The following is a 6,341-nucleotide window of genomic DNA, read 5'->3' on the forward strand; positions in this document are numbered from 1 at the left end:
CTCTCTAACAAAGGCTCCCGTGCAGCCATTACCGCCGCCGCTACGCTCCTCCGCGCTGCCAGAAAAAGAGTGCGGGGAGCCCCGGGGCGGCCCCCCGGCGCCCGTCCGAGGGCACGGGAAGGTGGGGGGAGAGGAGCCGGGGCGAAAGCGAAAGGTTTGAGCCCCCGGCGGGGCACCGGGAAGGAGATTTTCCTCGCCGCGACCCCCCTCCCCATCCCTGTGCCGCTCACACGTCTTTCTTCCCTTCGCCGGGGCTCTCCAGCGCCAGCCATATTAATGCCCACAGCACGGGCAGCGCGGCGCGGGGAAAAGGCGATGCGGGGCCCCGCCGCGGGCGCAGCCCCACCAGAAACACCTTCCCGGGCAGGGGAAGAGCAGCGGAGGCAGAAGCGAAGGGATCGGGGGAGTTTGGAGGCGGCGGCGGCGAGAAAAAAACTGCTTGGCCGGGACCGCCGGGCGCAGCGCGCAGGGTTTATCCCTGTCAGATGCTAAAGCGACAGCCATATTAATGCAGAATAAACAGCGGGCACGGCACTGCGCACGGCCGACAACTTTCCCACCACCGCCAGCCCCACCGAGCCCACTCAGGGAAGGGGGCACATAAAAGCCGAAGGCGCCGCGCGTTTTGCCGTGCGACATTAGGAGGCGGCAGAGAAAAATCCCTGCCCATGCGGGGGAGAAGAGGAGTTAGTCCCGGTGTAGTTGCTGCACCAGCCATATTACTCTCAGCGGCACGGGAGCCCAGCGCGGAGCTGCGGGGCTGCACCGGGGGCAGGTGGCCCTTCGGCGGCGGGGGGAGCTCCCGGCGGGGCAGGGCAGGAGGACGGGGGGCAAATGCTGCGCCTCGCCCGCTGCCCACCGCCCCGCCAGCTGCGCGCAGCATCTGCCCCAGCACCACCGATCCCCGCGAGAGAAGGGAAACAAAGTTTTGGGTGAATTGCCCGATTTTTTTCTAATTAAAAAAAAAAAATTAAAAACTCGGAGAAAGGAAGAAACGGAACGCAAGATTACAAAAAAAAAAAAAAAGGAGAAAAAAAAAAAGCACGCTAGGGCAGGCAGGACAGAGGGGCGAAGGCGCGGGGGCAGGGCGGGGCGGGCAGGGGGCAGCCGCCCCCCGAAAAGTTGCGGCGGGGCTGCACGTACCTGTATTGTTCGCGGTAGTGTGGACAGGAGCGGAGCGCAGGGCACGACGCGGGGCTCGGCGCGGCTCAGCCTCGCGTTGGCTGCCTACGAGAGCGGCCTGATTGGCTGCGGGGCTCTGCCGTTTAAAACAACCTCCTCGCCCGCTCATTGGCGCGGCGCCTCATGAATATTAAGCGCGGCCGCGCGGCGGTTGGCCGGCGCGGGTGAGGTCATTCATTCAAAAAGAGCGCCCGCCGGGGGGACCGGGGAGCGCGGCGAGCGCGCGCCGGGGCGGGGGGCGAGGGGAAAGTTGGCGCGCGGGGGTCGCGGGACCCCCGGGGGACCCCCGGCACCGAGCGGGGACCGCGGGGCTCCGGCACCGCCCGCCGAGCCACGGGGGCGAGGGGCAGCCCCGGCAGCATCCCGGGGGGCCGGGCGGGATCCCCCGGCCGACAATAGCCCGTTATTGCTGCTTTCTGCCCTAAAGCCGTAAGGGGCGGTTCCAGTTGCAGCGCACTGTTTGCGGAGCCGGCTACTACTGCGCGTAGTGGAACCGAGCCCAAAATAAACTCTGCTGACAGTCCCAACACACGACGGGTGGAGAAGGAACTACAGAGCAAGAAACTGAGTGTTTGTGGGGGAAGGAACAGAGTTTTACTCACTCGTTCATCAAGAAATAACTAGTTCTAACACACTTCTACAATTTGTTTGGTATTAAGTTTTCCAGGATTTGCTTGTTATTAAAAGGCTGGTTGCGTACAAGGAAATCTGTAAGCGTGCCCTGCTGACTGAAACCAGACCAGTGTGGCTCTAGGGCCACAGGCTCCTTTGACTCTCTGGAAAGAGCTGTTTCCTATAGGGCAGCTGCCAAATGGTTAAACTGGTATTCGTGGCTGACCACAATTGCTGGTTGGCTTGGAAAAAAGAGCTGTTATTTTTAAGGATGGAGCGGTAAGACTCAGAAACCACCCCACACTGTTATGGGCTGGTCGTAACTGCCATCCTACCATGATAGCCAGAAGAAACAGTTGCCCTCTTTAAGGAACAGATAGTGAAAAGAAGCCTCCACCCTGGGCTGAGCCGCTGTCAGGCAGCAGAGTTTACCAGATACTGCCCTGTGGAAACGCTTATGGCTATAACAACATATGGTCACAGGTTGCCTTTGCTGGAAGAGATCAAAACAAAACGACTGATGAGACACAGAAGAGTGCCAACCTCCTGCTGACAGATCCACTGGGAAGCATGCAGAATTTCACCCAGGATTTTAGCCAAAGTCCTGCCTGGATTTCTCCCTTAGGGTACATCTCAGGCAGTCTAGCAAGCACCCAAATCCAATTGTTATCCATATGCTTATAGAGACCTTACAGCTGTGTCCCTGAGCTTTTCAAAGCATACATGATAAAATCAGTCTTACTAGCCTCTTGCCCTATTTCTACCTTCTAAACCCAAAAGTATAAAACAAGGGGTTCATTCATAAACATTAATGAGGTTACCTGAGGGACTGTATTCTGTAGCATCATCATAAAATAAGACAAGCAATACTACTGCAGGATAATCTCTTTGTAGCTGACAAACATCCCTCTCACCTATTTTTAGGGATACTTTCAAGTGTTCCAAACTAGTTGAATAATTAAGGCTTTTTTTTCTTGGCTCCTGAGTTGCACAATTTTTTATTCTGGAGCACTTTCTTCCTCAAACCACAGTGTCACCCTCCAGAGCACACCAAGCAGAGACCATCACTAAGGGGATGGACAGGCTGTTCGGGAGCTGGCTTCGGAGCGGCAGTTGGCATTGAACACACAGTCCTGTAGTCATCTCCAGAGCATCCCCCCGATTTCTCATCAGCCAAGGGAAACATTCCCTAAGACACTTGTTCTAGGAAGGCCAGGAAAGTTTTGACAGCTGGCCAAGGGGCAAAGGAGATATTTTGGTAGCTGAGAGACAGCTGGGTTGGAGGTTTTATCCTAGCACTCGCAGCATGCTTTTGAAAGCAGAGGAGGGCTGAGTAGCAAATGGGTGAACATAACCCCCAGAGGGAAAGCTTCTACTCACCTCCAGAACTGCCACTGCTGCAATTCTCCTGCAGTGCCCTCAGCCCCACACATTGCACCTGGCCGCTGAGTCTGGGCCCTTTCCTGCCATGCACCAAGAAAGCAACCCAGAAAGTTGGCAGAGCAAATCTAATCCTTTGCTGCAACCTCTTCCAGGCCCTGCAGTCCCCCTTCCTCATGCAGCACCCCTGTCCTCTCCTGGCCCCTCTTGGAGACAAGGCAGCTCACTAACCCAACAAAAAGTAAACAAAGCCCAAAACTCTACCTCCTTTTATGCTGGGTTAGTTTTCTGCTGGATTAGTGGACTGAACCGGTGTACCAAGGAGTCAGGTGAGTACCAGAGCCAAGGCAAAGAAAGGAGTGTGCAGAAGGATACAGCCAGGAGCAGGAACACTCCCAAGTGTGGGTTTGGTAAATTTTGTGAGGTTTAGGGTTGGGGTTTTTTTTTTAATATTACATATTACCACATATTTAGCTATAGGAAGCATGAGAAGAAAACCATAACTAGAAGAAACATTAGGATGCCTGGCTTTTGGCACAGCAGGCAGCAATGTTTGCACTGATGCTAGGGGAGCTCAATACATAGTTCTGTACCTTCCCTTCAGAAAGTCCTGACCTGATGCCCACCAGGCAGGATTTATTTTGACAACACATGCCACATTTTTAAGCAACTGTCAGCCATACCCTACATCCTACAGCAGGGACCCAGGTCAGGCAGTATCTTGAATATAAGGACTGAGGCTTAAAATGTTGGCCACGGTCCCATAGGAAGCAGACAGCTCCCAATACTTGCAGTAGCTTGTTGCTGAGAAGATGGATGGCAAAGACCTGTCCCAGGCAGAGTCACCAAACACTGAAGGCTTCTGGCCCATGGACATGATGTTGGTGCTGTCCAAGAAACAGCAGAGATACAAACAGCTGAGCCCATGCTGTTACCTGCCAAGATGGAATAGTATCTTCTCTTCCACTGGACATGATGGAACAGGGAGGTGGCTGTGAAAAAATATGGAGTCACTGAGGACTTCTCCAACAAATCAATGGACTACATAAATATACTTTAAATTCAGGAAAGTCATCCACAAATGAAATTGCCTTCTTCTGCTCCCTGAAGTAATTGCCTGAAGTCTAGAGTAAGTTCACATATTCTTCACCCAACAGCTGCATCTCATCTGAACAAGTGACAGCTTGGTGGGACTGGCCTTCTGACGGCTCTGTCCTTCTCCTCTTGTGCCAGAGGGCCAGCAAATTAAGGCCCACTGCATACTTAAGTGGTTCAGAAATAAAGGGCTGAAAAGGACCAGAGCCATAACTGAGCGTTGTGGAACACTGATCACTACTCATCAGCTCCACAGCTCATCTGGCCATTCTCACAATGTTCCTCCACCATCTCATTCCCACCGGTGAGACCACGAATGCCTTGGAAGGATCATGGAGGACAACGACTGTGTGTCAAAGATCAGTCCACAATACCGTCCCAGTATGAATCCAGATTGTCTTGATTAGGAAGTTAGCCTGACATTAACTTCTGCTCAAGCTTTTGCTGCTTACACTGCTCAGTACCTGGGACGATTTCAGCCGAAGAGTTGAAGTGATATGATGTCCTTACTGGGTTTGTGTGATATTGGTCAGGACATGTTGTGCTTGTTGTGTTGGATATCTTCATCATGGGCAACACTGCCTGCTTGCAGCTAGGAAGAGGCTGGTGTGAACTCACACACTGAAATTGTAAAGCATCTCAGTGAATTGGAAGTACACCAGTCACAGAAAAATTACTTGGGCCTTCGATACAGTGATATCCCCAAAATGAGCCATTGTGCTGAAAAGCTTCCCAAACATACACCATAATTTCCAGAAGGAATAAAATTTACCTGGTTCCTATTTTGGAGGGGCAGTTCAAATATACAGTGCATTGTCAAAGCAGTTCCCTTACTGAGGGGTTTCTTGGACTCAGATTTGGCAGCATTACTGGCAATAGCCACATAAGCTCCTCTGGTCTGTGGCAGATGTGCTTGGATATGTGCTATTTCACCCCATCAGCCTTCATTTTTCAATGCTGATACCTGAATTTCCACCTTTTTTATCTGTCAGCTGATGCAAGTACCAGAAAGCCAAGAAAGTCTGCAGGGGCAAATAGCTGTAATTGGATACCAATACAGCATCAGTCCATTTGCTCTTTGCCCACCTTTGGAATATGTTGAGCCCATGACTGTGGCATTAAATCAGAAGCACCCATGCTGTTGTGCTCCTGACCATGGCACTGCGGAGCTTATTCAAGGCAAGGAGTAGAGGTGCCTTCAAGAAATCTCACAGGAAAGCTGTCTGCAGTCCTCCTGAGATAAGAAGTAATTTTCCAAGGCCTCCTAGGCTACAGAATGCCATGGGTCACAAAAAAAATAGAAGTCTCCCAAGAAGAAACATGCTTGCAGTTCACAGGGTGAGGAAGTTCTGGAAAACATTTGTGATAAATATTAATCTCTCTCAGGTATGCAACTTGGTTCCCATGAGATGTTGCTTCAAGCAACCTGGACATACAACATCACACTAAAGATGTGCTTACAGCCCTGGCAGAAACACCAGATCAGGGACATCCTCTCTGTCACGAGGGTTTAGCTACAAGGCAGGTGCCAGCACAGGCGCCCTCCACCAGCCCCACTCACAGCCCTTCCCAAGGCTGGGACCACAGCGGACTTGGATGGTTCACAGACAGCTGAGCTCCCTCTCAGCAGCCCTGTGAAACAGTCCCAGCATGGGCACAGCAATCCCAGCACATCATCAGAGGTATCAAACCATCCTGCCCTCAGCCAGTCATTCCATTGTGGTCACTGAGCTGCAGTTCCAGCAGGATAATTATAACTGCATTTGGCGCTTCCACTTCTATCTGCGTTGCATCTCTTCACAACCCGTACCCACTGGCAAAATTCTCTAGTGAAGACTTGACCCGAATGAAAAGGCTGATATAAATACATCCGTAGGGTTCTGCCAGCAATTAGGAGTAAGGATGGGGGGAAATCCCTCCTAGGAATCTAACAAAGCCAGGAAACCTTTTTAAGCAGAACCAGCCTATCAGAGTGACAGAGTTGACATTTAAGGTTGGATGGACAATAGCTACATGAAAAGTGTTAAATGACCTGTTCATCTCACCAGCATATTCATTAGGCTAGTTAGGGG

At 51.9% G+C, this 6,341-nt stretch overlaps 1 protein-coding gene across 1 annotated transcript in view; it reads right to left on the reverse strand.

Moving 5' to 3' along the window:
* HMGB3 (high mobility group box 3) overlaps positions 1 to 1,259 on the reverse strand; it is a 6,189-nt gene extending 4,930 nt beyond the window's left edge. Inside the window, exon 1 of the mRNA XM_042040059.1 lies at positions 1,144 to 1,259. The gene's annotated coding sequence lies outside the window, so the exon portion shown is untranslated. The remainder of the gene's footprint in view (positions 1 to 1,143) is intronic.
* Positions 1,260 to 6,341: the final 5,082 nt, after the last annotated feature.

This window comes from Corvus kubaryi, unplaced genomic scaffold (genome assembly GCF_017639235.1).
Source record: "Corvus kubaryi isolate FWS band 111438036 unplaced genomic scaffold, C.kubaryi_AGA036_p1.0 37395, whole genome shotgun sequence".
Taxonomy (NCBI): Eukaryota; Metazoa; Chordata; class Aves; order Passeriformes; family Corvidae; genus Corvus; species Corvus kubaryi.